Genomic DNA, 15,987 nt, shown 5'->3' with positions numbered 1-15,987 from the left:
CAGCTCACCTTGAAATTTGGTACGTGCCCCATAAACTCATTTTTTATTAATCAAGAATGATTTTCATGGTCAACTTCATGGTCCCCACTCCCACTGCCTTCTCTTGCTCTCCTACTCACCGAACACTCCAAGCATCCTCAGTTTAATAGCCCGTCCCCCTCCACGACCACCTGCAGGGACCACCTTCAGGTCCCTAGCTTCACTCTTCTGTCACAGCTGGGTGGTGGAACTCCAATCCCAGTCAAACCAATCCCCTGCCTGCTCTTGGCTTCCCTGGTAAACAGCTGGTGGTGGCTGGCAGAGAACCACTCAACTAACTGAATCAACTTGTTTCAAATTCAGACCCGAGAATCTGAATTCACAGCCAGACAGTCTGCAAAAATCCTACCTTGTTTCCCAGCAACTTACTTCGGGTTTCTGCGTAAAAAAAAAAAAAAAAAAAAAAGAGAGATGGTGTGGAGGACTTCCTCGCCTCAAATCCACACCCCTCTTCCTTAACTGCTGGCCTTGCCTTAGACTTCACTGAGAACACAGAACATAAAGCCCTGTCTTCTACCCCCACTTCATGTGTGTCCTTGCACTGTGCCCATATTCTCTGCCTTCTTTCCTGCTACTCGGCAAGTTGTCCGACTCCCACCAAAGGCAAATCCTCTTTTGTGTCTGTAGGTTCTTTTTTTTTTTTTTTTTTAAGCGTTATTTATTCATCAGAGACACAGAGACACAGAGAAAGAGGCAGAGGCAGAGGGAGAAGCAGGCTCCATGCAGGGAGCCTGATGTGGGCCTTGGATTACTCTGAGCTGAAGGCAGTCACTCAACCGCTGAGCCACCCAGGTGTCCCATCTTCTTGTGTTTTGAATAGCTTCTCACCTCCTCAAGAATTCTGTACCTTTGGTAGTATTATTGCTCTTCTGCATTAGTCTCTCCCTCCCTATTAGATATTCCCATTAGTCTATTTAAAAATGCTCTTCTAGGGGTACGTGGGTGGGGTGGCTCAGTTGGTCAAGTGTCTGCCTTCCGCTCAAGGTCATAATCACAGGGTCCCGGGATGGACCCCCCTCCCTCCCCGCATTGGGCTCCTTGCTCAGCAGGGAGTCTGCTTCTCCCTTTCCCTCTGCCTGTCACTCCCTCTCGTTCTGTCAAATAAATAAAATCCTTAAAACAACAACAAATGCTCTTCTATTCCCCATCATCTAAAAAGCAGCACTTATTTGACCCTACCTCCCTCTCCAGCCACTGCTGTGCTGTTGCTCTCCTCACCTTACAGAGGAACTTCCCCAAGAAGTGGGCTTCATTCACCGAACCTCATTCCACTTTCAGTGCATTCCAATTTGGCTTTCAACCCCATATGCCACAGAAACTACTTGTCAAACAGCCACTTCCCTGTTGCCAAATCCTAGTGGTCACTTTTCTATCCTCAACATGCTCAGCAGCATTTGGCAGAGATTATTCCCTCTTTCTTGAAAAGGATAATCCACTCAACCACTATCATGGCTAAACCTTTTCAGTCTCTTTTGCCCAAACCTTAGCCCCTGGAAGTGTTTTATGGTTTGATATTACGGTTCTATGATCACAAAGGGTCTCAACCAGTTCCACGACATACCATCCATATTGCTATGGACTCCCACAACTTAAGCGCACACCTAACAGTTCAATTTGAATATCCACTGCCTACTTGACTTTCCATTTGGATGTCCTGCAAGTATTTCAAACACATAACAGGTTCTACACACAATGACAAATGGCACTGTCAGTCACCAAGGCTTAGGCTAGAACCTTGAAGGCATTCTTGATTCCTCCCTGTCTCCACAGCCAATCCATTAAGCAAATACTTCTGATTCTACCTCCAAAATGTATCTGGAACGTACTGCTTTGCTCCATCCCCACTGCCACTGTATTTGCCTAAAATACTGTCAATCTTGGGCTGGCCACTCCAATAGCCTCCTGGTTCTCCTCTCCATATCCTCCCTTGACAAAAACATTGTTGCCTTAATGAAAGCTCTTCAGAAGCTTGTCATTTTTAGTAACATAAAACTCCAAACTCCTGGTACAGATGCATTAGGGAAGTCCTATAGGGTCTTATTTCCTGTCTTCCCCAATATACTATAAATCCATGAGGGCAGAGATCTTGCCTGTCTTGAATTCCACCAAAGGCTAATTTATTTTTTTAACCAATTATTTATTTTAAAAGTAACATCACAAAAAAAGTATATATGGTCCCTATCCAGAGAAGTTAGATTTCATCACTGACTTGGTTCTCTCATTTTGGTCAGGTCTGCTATTCATTACTTGTTTCTTCCTGACCTTCTGTGTCCTGGATGCATAAAAGGGTCCCATGTTTAGAAAAATTTCACCATTCTATTTCCCCAAACACAAAAAATACCTTCACAATTCAAAATTTTGAGAAGAATCCTTTCTTCCAAGGATTAACCTCTAGGTTTTTCTCCCCAAGATCTTTACCCTATTCCTAATTTCTATATCAATCCTAGATTCAATTCTATTTTTGTTGCACAGCTGTGTGGACTAAACTAGACGGCCCAGCTAGACCTAGAAGCCTGTATGTTATATAACTTCTCAGCAGAATGAGATATACTTCTGAGAACGTACTGAGATTTTAAAGTCTTAGAATAGCTAAACCTTTCTGTAAGAAAAGTTTCAATGATTTGATAAATGGCAGCTAGAGGAGAAAAATAAAAGTGAGAATGAGCAATTAACTGTTGAAAGTCAAAATGATATAGGCCTCAAGTCTCACTCCAATTCAAAAAAGGGCAAGGAGCATAGCGCATAGAGTGCTACAGCAACATTCAAAATGCCCATCTATCACAGTGGAATCGGGATCCCTGGGTGGCGCAGCGGTTTGGCGCCTGCCTTTGGCCCAGGGCGCGATCCTGGAGACCCGGGATCAAATCCCGCGTCGGGCTCCCGGTGCATGGAGCCTGCTTCTCCCTCTGCCTGTGTCTCTGCCTCTCTCTGTCTCTGTGACTATCATAAGTTAAAAAAATATATCACAGTGGAATCACCTGGAGGGCTTTGGAATAACAGACTCCCACATATTCAGATTTAGGGTCTGTTGGGTGGGCCAGAATTTCAAAATTGGGAGTTAGAGACATCAGAAAGTTGAAAGATGCTTAAAACTGAGACTGCCTAACACACTAGGTATTTTGAGGAAACACACACACAAATCCAACTGGTCTTAACAAATAAGTGGGAGGGGAGGTGATGTTACAAATCTACATTTAGATTTGTAACTAACTCCCCGGGAATGCCTGGGTGGCTCAGCAGTTGAGCATCTGCCTTTGGCTCAGGGCTCAGGGCACCATCCCAGAGTCTGGGGGGATCAGGGATCGGGGATTGAGTCCCACATCAGGCTCCCTGCATGGAACCTGCTTCTCCCTCTGTCTGTCTCTACTTCTGTGTCTCTCATAAATAAATGAATAAAATCTTAAAAAAAAAAAAAAATGGAACTAACTCCCTCTAGTTTGCTTCTGAAACTCAGATTTGGACACCACAGGTGTAGAGCCAAGAACATGGCTTTTGGGAACCAAGGTCAATTCTATCATTTAAAACTGCAAGACGTGGAACAATTTGTGTATCTGGGTGAACACTAGTTCCTCTCTGGTATAAAGAGATACTAAAATCAGTATTACAGGACTGATATAAATAGGAGTTAAGTACAGCAGTAGGCACATACATTCGGCAGCGTTCAATATAGGGTAGGTCTTATCAAGGTGTCTACAACAGCCACAACATCTATACAAACACAAGGACACGCCTCCTGGTGCCACTATGTTACTCTTACCCACTAGAATTAACTACTCACTTTCCATCTCTGAACTCCTAGAGAGATGAGTTTTAGGGACTTTTTTTCCCCTCCTTCCAATCATCTTTTCAGTAACAACTGACAACAGTTAAAAGCCCACACACATCTCTTAAGACAGGTCAGATAAATACTTATATGGGTGGTTTTCAGGAAAATACTTTGGGGCATCAGAGAACCGAGAAGCAGCCTCCTATTCAATGAGGATCCCAAAACAGTGCAGGTTTTGTTTTTGTTTTTTTAGGGGGGGGGGGGGGGGCAGAAGAAAAAAAAAGTCTCAAGAGTCTCAAAGCGAGTTTGATTTTTCAGATCAGAACTCTACGGAACCGTTCCAAGCCCCTACCGCTTGGCATAATGATGATGAAAGCCAACGAGAGGTTTGGGTCACTGGAACCCATGCCCTTCCCTCAGTGTGGGAGCGATCCGTGCCTCCCTCCCCGGGGTGGTTTTAAAATTCAGCAACCGAAGAGCGGAGACTCCGGCAGGGCCTCCAGGAAACCGTGTCCCTGTAGGGCGGACACCGTCGTCCTCGACTTGCTCTTGCAAATTTTTTTTTTTTTTTTTTTTTTTGTGTGTGTGACCTGGTCTGGCCGTACGCTTCAACTGGGGGAGGAGGGAGGAAAAGCCCCCGTGCCGGGCCCGCAGCCGGGCGGGGGCGCGGAGCCGTCGGGTCTCAGGCCCGGGGCGCGGCGACCGCCCCCTCCTCGCCTGGCGTTTCGGCCGCAGGGCCCGACCCCCCGCCCGCCCCGGCCCCTTCCCGCTCCGCGCCGGCCGCCCCGCGTCTCGGGTCTGGGGCCCCTTTCGCAGAGCCCCGCAGCGTCAGCGCGGCTCCCCGCGCCCCGGCCCGCGAGGCGTCCGCGGAGGGCGCCGCCCGCGCCGCCAGGGAAGATGGCGCCCGCGGAGCAACTGCGCCACCAGCCCTGGCGACGGGCCAGGCCCAGCGCCATCTTAGCGCCTTCCAGCCGCACCCACCCCCACCCCCACCCCCACCCCCCGAAAAAGATCCCGCATTCGGGGCGACTCGGGGGGCCGAGCCGCGTGGAGCCCGCGCGCCCGCACAGCGCCGCCGCGGCGCCCCGTCCGCTCGGCCCGGCTGGAGGCGCCCGGCGGGGCCGCGGGTCGGCGGCGCGGCGCGGCGCGGCGCGAGGGCTCGGCCGGCCCCGGCCGCGGGTCGCCGGCGCAGCTTCGGAGCCAGGCGGCGAGGCGACCGGGAGGAGGCCGCTCGGGGCTCTCGCCGCCGCCGCCGCCCGCGGGAGCGCCTGGGAGGACGACGCCAGGCAGGAGGAAGCCGGTCCCCGCCGCCGCCGCCGCCGCCGCCCTCCCCGCCGCTCCCCTCCCCCTCCGAGACGCGGGGTCCATTTTGCCGAGAAGAAAGAAAATGCGATTCACACCCAAGAGCTTCCGAGAGAGAAAAGAAACGAGGGGGGGAAAACCGAGGGGAGGAGATTGGAAAAGCTTATTTTTCTTCCTCGCCCGCCGTCACTCCTGGCCCTCCCTGCCCCCCGCTCGCGGCCTCGCCGAGCCCCGCTCCCTCCTTCCCGGCTCCCGGCGGCTCCGGGGGGCGGAAAACACACTCACACTCGCGCACACAACTAATTTTAAACCGGCTCAATCAATGAGTCATTAAAAGGCTTCCCTCCCCTCTCCTCCCCACCGCCAACCGCCACGCCACCCCCCTTCCCAAGGCTCTCCCTCTCCCCGCTCCAGAAATTTGCATCCGCGGAAAAGGAAGGAAAAAAAAAAAAAAAAAAAGAAAAGAAAAAAAAAAAAAGGGCGGCGGGGCCCCCACCCCGCCGAGGCGCCCCCAGCCCGGCCCCACCGCCCCCTGCCCGCCCGCGCCCCCGCCCCCGCCCGCGACACTGAACTTGGTCTTCCCGGGGCCCGGGCGGCGCTGGGAAAGGCATAAACACTCGATTCCCCTTTTCTCCGTGTCCATTAAACATCCACCCACCACCACCATCACCCACCCACAAACCCACCCCCCCCCAAAAAAAAACACAGCCTTAGCCAATAGCTCTCTGGGCTGAAACCTAATATCCTGGTTTTGGCAACTCGGTGTTTAATTTGCTCCTCTTTCTTTTCTGTCTGTCTGGAGATAGATCTCCAGCCCCCCCCCTCCCTCGGTTCTCCCCTCCCCGAAGGAAAGAGGCAGAGGAAGGAGGTTGTGTGTGTTTTTTTTTTTTCTCCTTGAAATTTTTATCACAAAATTATAATACACTCAAAGGGAAACTCACCGTCATGAAAAAGCAGTGCCTTGTCAACGGGGTTTCTGCGCCATCGCACCAGGGGCGGCGGCGGCGGCGGGCGCGGGGCGCGGGGCGCGGGCGCGGGAGCTCCCGGCCGAGCGGCGCCGGCCACACGCGCTCCGCTCTCTCTCTCGCTCACCCCCGCGCCGGGCGGCGGGCGCCCGCTCCCCGCGCCCGCCCGGCCTTCATGCTCTGCGCCCGGGCAGACCGCTCGCCTGCTCGTCTACCTCCAAACTTCGGTTCTCGCCTAGCAAGAAATGTGGAGATTAGGGGCTTTTTAATTAAAAAAATTTTTTTTTCTCCCCCCAAAAATCAAGCTCCCAAGCTGTCAATTCCTGTTTCCTTTCGGATTCTTTTTAACTTCAGAAATGTACTGGTTTATTCAAGAAACAGGTTTATTTGGCTTTTTTTTTTTTTTTTTTTTTTTAGATCTACAAGATGCGTGCTATTCTCTCTGCAGGCACCCTGCACACACACACACACACACACACACACACACTCACACTCTCTCTCCAGTTTTAGCTCGACGGAGATTGGGGGGCGCTGGGGGTTAAACACAAAAAACACAGCATTTGTTTAGAACTCTGATTAGAACCAGTCAATACCTTTTTTTTTTTTTGCATATGCTTTTTTTTTTTAAAGTAAAAAAACACTTTGAGTTACTTATTTGGCAAATAACTGATTCATTCTAACTTTTAAATGTACCAGGCTTTCCTTTGCAACACCCTCTTTTTCCATTCCCGAATGCCGTGAAACCTTATCTGTGAAATCTGTAAGTCAACATTAAGAAAAAAACAAACACAACACAACTTTAGCGGCCAAGATGAAGGTGAGGAGCTGATTAAGTCATTCGAAACATTCAATTCCTCTTGCCTTCTCCTTACGTTGATGGCCTTTATCACCACCAATATAAGCCAAGTTTGTGGAATTTTCATTACATGATCCCCAGTCTTAAAAGGAAGCTACCCAATCTCTTAACACTTTTTGGTGCAAGTATATAATTACCACCATTACCAGTTTTTAATCTCAAATCTCAAATTGTTGAGATGTCTCCATAAACCATCTAGACCTCAGAGCACTTATGTAAACGTTAATTATGATAGTGCAGATTGGGAGGGGATGCCTTTGTGTCTATGTTGATTGTATTTACTTATCCTGCAAATGCCCACGGAAATAGAGTGGGGGTCTTTAAATAAACACCAAGGGCAGGTAAAAAATAGTGTAAGAATGTGACTTGGATTTTTAAAACCTACCTATGTAAGCCCCAGAAATGTTCTAAAATTATTTTAAATTAGTTTGCGATATATATATATATATATATATATATATAGAGAGAGAGAGAGAGAGAGAGAGAGAGAGAACAGTGGGGGTCCTGTGGATAAACAATGTTCAGACCCATGTCTCCCAGATGTTTGGTGAGTTTAAAATCAGATTATCTCTAGATTTAAATTATTTAAGTGAAATTGTTTAGTCTGTATATCCCCTTAGAATTAAAAAAAAAAAAAACCACAATAGTAGTATACCTTGCTTGCTTTTATAAGGATACTATAACTATGCTGTATTGCACAAGATAAATATGTCAAGGTTGGCATACAATGTTGTCATATTCAAGATAGAAAACCTCTTTAAAAAACAAACCATATCTTGCTTTAGTAACTGCTGCTTTGTCATTTACAATGTATGCTTTGTATTTGGACATGCCTTAAAAATATATTCAGTGATTTAGTATCACATAGTATCATCGAGGTGTTTTCTCAGAAAATGTTGTGCTTCACATTCAGCCAAGGCCTTCCTGGAACAGTAGTCTTTGCATAAATTAGCATATTTCTCTACACTTGACAGTTGGACCAACCAGTTTTCTAATTGGATTGTGAAATTTTTAAACATGTTTTAAAGTGCTCTTGGATTGGCTGGAATTTAATTATAGTACCCATTTCGAAGAATTACATTTCAAAAGAGTTCATGGATTATTCATTGCAATTAGGGCCCACCAAGCAACTTATACAGCTGTTGCTCCACAGCTCCAATGAAATATTAATGGATTTTAGAAAGCTGTTCTCCCAAGTTGCCCCAAACCCCAAAGACACAAAAATTTGACTTTAACAGATCACCAAACAAAACAATTTATATAAAGAGTATAGGGCAGGGCAGCCTGGGTGGCTCAGCGGTTTAGCGCTGCCATCAGTCCAGGGCATGATCCTGGAGACCCAGGATAGAGTTCCAGGTCGGGCTTCCTGCATGGAGCCTGCTTCTCCCTCTGCCTGTGTCTCTGCCTCTCTCTGTGTGTGTGTCTCTATGAATAAATAAATAAATTCTTTTAAAAAAAAAAAAAGAAGAGTATAGGGCATTGCAGGATTTTTAAAAAGAATGTCCAAATATAAGAGCATTGATATTTCCTGAATGCCTACTAACCACCTAGATGCTTATATACATTATTGGATGAACCTTTCCACAAACCTTAATCAGCCTGACTTTGTAGATGAGGCTCCCAGTGGTTTCAGTAATTTGCCTGGGGTCATCAGTCTAATAAGGGCTGAGGAGGGAGCCCAAGTCAGATTGAGGCTATAACTCACCCTGTTCGAGTCCTGAAAAGGATCTTGGGAACAAGCAGTCCTCCCTGTTTTAATATAAACAGAGCTCTGTCTATGCCACAGACAGGACAACCGTCTAATTTGTGATGACCTACTTTGAGAATGCCAGCTGTCAATCTAATTGTAAATTTGGGGGGGGGGTGTTACAAAATCCTGAGGCAGCAGGGAGAATCCCAGATTCACCAGGCACCATTCACCAGGCACCATCAAAATTGACATCACTTAGTACTATAACAAACAAAGCTTCTTTATTTTTTTCTCATGTGATTAAAAAGACAACATTTTAAAATAAAGGATATACCTTTGTATGCAAAATGTAAAATTATGGTTTATATAAACAGGATTTTAGTATCTAAGTGTGAGATCAGGAAACTTAAGAAGAAAGTTCTTAAAATGGCTTAACTATACACAAATAACTTTAATAGTAGTGCCTGCAATTTAATTATGTACAATTTAAATGGTCATTCCTAAAAAATAATAATAATAATAATAATAAATAAATAAATAAATAGTCATTCCTATGATTCCCATCTGTGTGTGTGACTTAGAAAGAAAGAAGGGCGGGGGATACCTGGGTGGCTCAGCGGTTTAGCGGTTGCCTTCAGCTCAGGGCGTGATCCTGGGGCCCCAGGATCAAGTCCCACATCGGGCTTCCTGCATGGAGCCTGCTTCTCCCTCTGCCTGTGTCTCTGCCTCTCTCTCCCTGTGTTTCTCATGAATAAATAAATAAAATGTTTAAAAGAAAAAAAAAAAAGAAAGAAAGAAGGGCAAGTGGACACAGGGGGTGGGGGGTGGGGGGAAAGAGGCAATAATTAAATTATAATCGAAGTGTTCTAGTGTATGTTTGGGCATCTGAATAAACAGGCCCAATGTCCACATAACACAAGTTGAAATATATCTGTTTTTTGTCTTTTCCCTCCATATGTTCCCCTTGGTTGGTGGGCCATTCTCAGAAGGGGAAGAATACAGATGCTGAGATTAAGTGTGATGCGCATGACCAGATATGCCCCCATCACAGAAGTGCCAAGATACACCAAATGATTTAGTAAATGCTGTATAAGGTATGTGTGAGATAAAAACTGAAAATTGCCAATGTGCATAAATAAAGTGTATACCTTTATTTGCACCTTTAGAAGTACTTACATTCTGGGGCTTAAGCGCACTAGCTCTGTATTCAGGCTGACCTTTGCAAAGGTGCAAATTCCACCCTTGTCACAACCAGGTGTGTGGCTTTGAGCAACTCACTTCACCCTTGAGAGCCTCAACTTCTTCATCTATAAAATGAGGTAATTATAATCATGTCTGAGAGTTATTTTAAGGATTTAGGAACTACTGCATGCAAAATGTTTAGCAAGGTACCTGAAACAGGAGAGGTCACAGTATTTAGCTAATATTATATTGTCTTATTTTAGTTATGCATCAGTAATTTATTTTAGTATGTCCCTTGTAATTTCCCAGTGGCAATCTCATATGATTGAACCTAATTATCTCTCTCTCATGTTCCCTCCCAGATAGGGAGCTCCTCAAGGGCTTTCTATTCTCTAAGGGGCCTAACAGAGTACTCTGTATAGAGTTAACTCACGATCAGTACTTGTGGGATAAGAGAAAAACAGCCCAGTCCACAAGATGCATAAGAACACAAGAAATCAGTCTATATCTAGAGAACTTACTATATATTAAGGGAGTGCAGTCATCTCCTAGAACCACATAAAACCATTGCCCAATGGATCACAGGCAGAAGAGGCTAATGGTTTACAGTTCTTCCTCCCCCTCTACCCGCTCCCCACCCTCTCTCTTACCAGTTAGAACTCTGGCATTGACACTTTTTATTCCTTTGGTCTCTTTGCCTACTTTTTCAATTTCTCTCACTTCTCTTATCGGTAACATGAAGGTACCAATGCCTATATCTCAGGATGCTGAAGGGGGGAGTTAAATGACACTACAGATACAAATTCCTTGCTTTAGAACCAGATATATAGTAAATATTCAATAATAGTTACCATTAGTGTTGTGACTGTTAATACTATCGTTAGGAGTAACTGTTTTCAAAGCAATGGTAAACAAGCAATTTATTGGCATGATTACAACTGTTTTCAAAACCTTGCCTACATTATTTGGTAGATGAATATAAACAATTTAAATCATCTTTGTAGAGACTAAGGCTATTCTAGTCATGTCATATTTCAAGCTGGTTATTTTCCTTGACAGATTTTAAGAAGTCTGAACTCCCACAAGCTTCTAGTACAAGGATAAGGAGTGTAACAACTGTAAAAAAAAAAAAAAAAGAAAGAAAGAAAAAAAAAGGCAGTCAGCACTCCCACTGGCCTTGCTGTCTTAAACATCTAGCCTGTGCTTCCCCACAGAGTATGAGAGTGGGAGGACAGTCATCAGGTTAAGACACCTCATGCCTATGCCAATGCCGCTGGAAGGCATGTCTGGGATGTGTCACCTGCCAGCTCTCCAGCCCCTGTGGTCCTCTGCCAGAACTCCTGGCCTGTCTTGAACAGAGCATTCCTTTTCCCACCACCATGCCCAGGAGGATGGTGGACTAGAGAGGAAGTAGAATGGGGTTTACTAGGCTTCAGGCTCCTACTATAAAGCACCCTTAGATTTTGGTGAGAGGGGTGCCTCAGTGGCTCAGTGGTTGAGCATCTGCCTTCAGCCCAGGGCATGAGCCCAGGGTCCCAGGATCAAGTCCCACATCAGGCTCCCCACAGGGAGCCTGCTTCTCCCTCTGCCTGTGTTTCTGCCTCTTTCTCTGTGTCTTTCATGAACAAATAAATAAAATCTTAAAAAAAAGATTTTGGTGAGAAAGTCAGCCTCTAAGATAGAATTCTTACGTAAAGGGGCTTGCTCAATAAATGTCAGCATCCTTTCTGAAAATAAAACTACTAAGAAATCAGACATTTAATAGAGAACCACCCCTAAAAGATGACTTGTAGATACAAATTGAAAACAAATCACTAGGCACAAAACAGGCACCAAGACATAGCCTCAATACTGAAGATGAATACTGAGGAGTTATAGACACTGTGACTTCCACAAGCATCATGATCCCTGAAGAGCCACATTCTTTGAGCACAGGAAGGTTAATCAGGCATTTTTAGAGTCCCTGTGTGACACCCCTCAGACCATACAATTCTCTCTCACCTAAATCTTTTAATTACTGCTTTCATTCCCCAGGTTTTCTGGTACTGTAAAGGTAACACCCTGAGCAAAGAGGAAAGTACTCTTGTACCTGAAAAGTTTTATATATCCCCTCACTGTCAATCATACCAGACAGCTAGCAGTTGGGTATATGAATCAATCCCTTGTGAGTTAGATGAACTTAAGGCACTTAGGAGGTTGTTCAGAGATGGGCAATCTGAGCAAAGGACACATTTGCTCTGGAGGTATAGTTCACATGGGGCATGGTGAAAACTTGATGGGTGATTCCTGCCCTGTCTTAGGGCAAAACCCAAAACTCAAGCAATCCTCTCCCCTTCTGAATTTGGTCTTCCCTCTTGTCTCTGTGTTCACAGACCAACCCCCTAGATATTTTATGATTCTCTACCATTCCTTCTCATTCTCTTACTTCTCTTAGCTCATGCAACCCACCTCCAAAGTCTCCCTCAAATCCAGTCCCTCTTCTCCGAGGACCTTCACCTCAGTTCAGGTCCTCCTCTCTCTCTGGCTTGGCCTCCCTATTCAATCTTCTATCCAAATTACTGCAAAAATCACCCCTTTGCAAACCCAGCACTGGCTACATCACTCCTCTGTTAGCACCTCACTGCCCAGGGAAGCTTATTAAAAATACAGATTCCCAAGGTCAAACCCATTACCAGAGACTTAGAATTTCTGGGGAGAGCTGAGGTGCCAACATTTGTATCTTCAAGTGGTTCATTAATTACTCCACCTCCCCCTCATCCCACCCCCCCAGGAGCACCTCCAGCCGCTCCTCTCCCAGTACCCTGCAGTGCAATCACGGAGAATATCCTGCCCCTGAACACACCTCCCAATGGGGACATAACTTTTGCCCTCTGCCTGGAATGCCCTTCCTCGTCTGGGGCAAGTCCACCAGTCTCCAACACCCAGCTCAAATGCCATCTCCTCTGGGGCGCCTTCTTCCATCCCCTACAAGTGGCTTTCAGACATCTTTGTCTAAGACTCACTCCCAAAAAATAGATTTCATATTACCAGGCAATAAATACATAACTAAAACAAAGGTTTTGGAAAACAGTATCTAAACTTACCACGGAGTTTGCAGCTTCAGATTCAGTTGACCCCTGAACAACGTGGGTTTGAACTGCGCAGGTCTCCTGTCTGCATATTTTCTTTTTAAGATTTTATTTATTCATAGAGACAGAGAGATAGGGGCAGAGACACAGGCAGAGGGAGAAGCAGGCTCCATGCAGGAAGCCTGATGTGGGACTCGATCCTGGGTCTCCAAGACCACACCCCGGACTGCAGGCAGCGCTAAACCGCTGCGCCACCAGGGCTGCCCTGCATATTTTCTTATAACACATCACTGTAAATAGATTTTCTCTTCCTTATGAATTTCTTAATAACATTTTCTTTCCTCTAGCTTACTTATTTTATTGTAAGAATACAGCATATTATACGTATAACATACCAAATATGTGTTAATGGACTGTTTAAGGCTTCCAGTCAACAATAGGCCATTAGTAGCTAACTTTTGGGAGAGTCAAGTTATGCATGGATTTTTGACTGCACAGTGAAGGGTGTGGGGGAATTGGGGTCCCTAACCCCCATATTGTTCAAGGATCAACTGTATTTCAGTCCATTTTTTCTCACTTTTAGAAGTGTTATGAAGTCACCTTGTAGGGACACCTGGGTGGCTCAGTGGTTAAATGCATCTGCCTTTGGCTTGGGTCGTGATCCTGGAGTCCTGGGATCGAGTCCCGCATTGGACTTCCTGTGGGGAGCCTACTTCTCCCTCTGCCTATGTCTCTGCCTCTCTCTGTGTGTGTGTCTCTCATGAATAAATAAAACCTTAAAAAAAACAAGTCACCTTGTAAATGAATTTCACAATCCATTAATGGAGGTGACCTTTTTTGAAAATTACCCCTTGAAGGGAATAAATGCCTGCCTTCTCTATGCATGTAATACATACCTCTATCATACTATTTATCATATTCCACAGTAATTATCGTTTTACAGTCTGTCTTCACTTCACCTCTCACTTCCCTCCCCCAAATAAGCACATACCCAACCAAGTCAACATATCCTTGGGCAGTTACATAGCCATTGACAGGTGCAGAAATGAGAATACTGGAGAAGGAATAATTTAATTGCTTCCCCCTACCCCCCTTTTCTTGTTATGGCTCACAGCATAGTCTATCAGCAACCCCCAAGAGGCTGGGCCTAGGAATCATATTAGCATCAACCCTTAAGTTAAAAGGAAACAGCCATTGTATTTCAGCACAATTTAACCAAGGTGTCGATTCTCTCCTTCAAAAATAAAAACCACAGAAAGGAAAAAAAAAAAAAAATATATATATATATATATAAAATATATATATATATATATTTTTTTTTTTTTGGTCAGGTTGCTAGCCTGCCAAGACAGTGCAAATGTGGGCAAACAAATCTCTTTCTTAGATACTTAGCAGTAAATATTCAAAAACCTCAAAACCCTCCTTCCATACCACTTCAGAAAGGAGTCCCCCCCCAGCCCCAGCCACAGGGCGGGTGCAGATATAGAGACCTTCCTATCTGTGCTGCCTGAAGCTCCATTTCTCACTAGGCTGTCCCCATCAACACAAACAAATGAAAAAAGTAGGAGAAAAAAAAAACAAAAACAACCCCAAAACAAAAAGAAACCAGAGCAGCTTAAAATGAACCACGGCAATGAACTGGGTGGCAAGTTCCAGTGCAAACTGTACCTGAGATGCATGCACGGGGCGAGACACTGGCCTGAAGGGGGAGGGATCCTGTTTCTGCAGCACGTGGCTCCAGCAACAGGAAACCTGCGTGCGACACCCCCCACCTGCACATTGCTCATTTGCAGCACCGTCATATGTGTGATGCTAATTTGCTCCTCGTAAACATACTTGGAGACACTTTATGAAAATGTATTGTAGACTCAGGGAGCTGACCCTAGAGCAGGCTGGCGAGGAGGGATAGTCACCAAGTGAAATGCTCTGGGGGCCAGAGTGGGCAATTCTATGCAAGAAGAGAAGGGAAGAGGAGACACTTTAAAGCTGGTTTTAAGATTTTATTTATTTATTCATGAGAGACATACAGAGAAAGGGGCAGAGACATAGGCAGAGGGAGAGCCAGGCTCCGTGCAGGGAGCCTGATGTGGGACTCGATCCCGGGACTCCAGCATCACACCCTGGGCCGAAGGCAGGTGCTCAACCGCTGAGCCACCCAGGCGTCCCATAAACTGAGTTTTATTTTTATTTTTATTTTTATTTTTTCCATAAACTGAGTTTTAAAGGATGCGTAAGAGTTCTCTAAATAATGTAAGGAAAGAGAGGAGAGAGCTCCAGGTAGAGCTTTGTAGCTCATGGCAGGGAGTCTGGGTGATTCTTTAGGCTGTTGCCTTCCACACTGTGGGTCACAATTCAATAGGATGTAAAATCCATGAGACTGTGACCAGCTTTCATAAAAAAATGAAAGAGCTTAGAATAGAAAATACCTGAATATGGCACAGGTAGTAAGGTAGTGTAAACTTTTTTGTGAAATTTCTTTTCATTATAAACCTGTCTATATATGTGTGTGTGTTGTTTTATGATATAAAATAAATAAGCCACGAGGATACAATGTACAGCATAGGAATATAGTTAATAATATGTAACAACATTCTATGGGCACAGATGGTGGCTAGATTCATCCTGGTGATCACTTCATAATATATATAAATGTTGGATCAGGGGAATCCCTGGGTGGCTCAGCGGTTTAGCGCCTGCCTTTGGCCCAGGGCGCGATTCTGGAGTCCCGGGATCGAGCCCCGTGTCAGGCTCCCAGCATGGAGCCTGCTTCTCCCTCTTCCTGTGTCTCTGCCTCTCTCTCTCTATGTCTGTCATAAATAAATAAATAAATCTTTAAAAAAAAAATAAATGTTGGATCATTGTGTTGTACACCTGAAACTAATATAATACCATATGTCAACTACACGTCAATTAAAAATATGTATATGTATTTCTTACTGTGGTGGTGATTAAATTTTTAAAAATTTGTTATCATTTTTTATTGCAATATCGTTGACACAATTTTAGGTATATGACACAGTGATTCAACAACCCTCTGTATTATGCTATGCTCGCCACAAGTGTAGCTCCCATCTGTCACCATACCATGTTATTACAATACCATTGACTATAATCCCTAT

The 15,987-nt window shown here is 45.2% G+C and overlaps 1 protein-coding gene and 1 long non-coding RNA gene across 3 annotated transcripts in view; one reads left to right on the top strand and one right to left on the bottom strand.

Moving 5' to 3' along the window:
- BICRAL (BRD4 interacting chromatin remodeling complex associated protein like) overlaps positions 1-6,139 on the bottom strand; it is a 79,293-nt gene extending 73,154 nt beyond the window's left edge. The window contains exon 1 of the mRNA XM_038554093.1: positions 6,049-6,139. The gene's annotated coding sequence lies outside the window, so the exon portion shown is untranslated. The remainder of the gene's footprint in view (positions 1-6,048) is intronic.
- The window catches only part of LOC111098261, a 59,781-nt gene that overhangs the window by 31,932 nt on the left and 11,862 nt on the right, over positions 1-15,987 (top strand). For both annotated transcript variants that reach the window (XR_005367710.1, XR_005367709.1), the window contains exon 2: positions 9,605-9,712. This is a non-coding gene — a long non-coding RNA (uncharacterized LOC111098261). The remainder of the gene's footprint in view (positions 1-9,604; positions 9,713-15,987) is intronic.

This window comes from Canis lupus, chromosome 12, assembly GCF_011100685.1.
Source record: "Canis lupus familiaris isolate Mischka breed German Shepherd chromosome 12, alternate assembly UU_Cfam_GSD_1.0, whole genome shotgun sequence".
Classification (NCBI taxonomy): Eukaryota; Metazoa; Chordata; class Mammalia; order Carnivora; family Canidae; genus Canis; species Canis lupus.
Note: the sequence above shows the minus strand (reverse complement) of the source record. Positions and strands in the feature narration are given on the sequence as shown.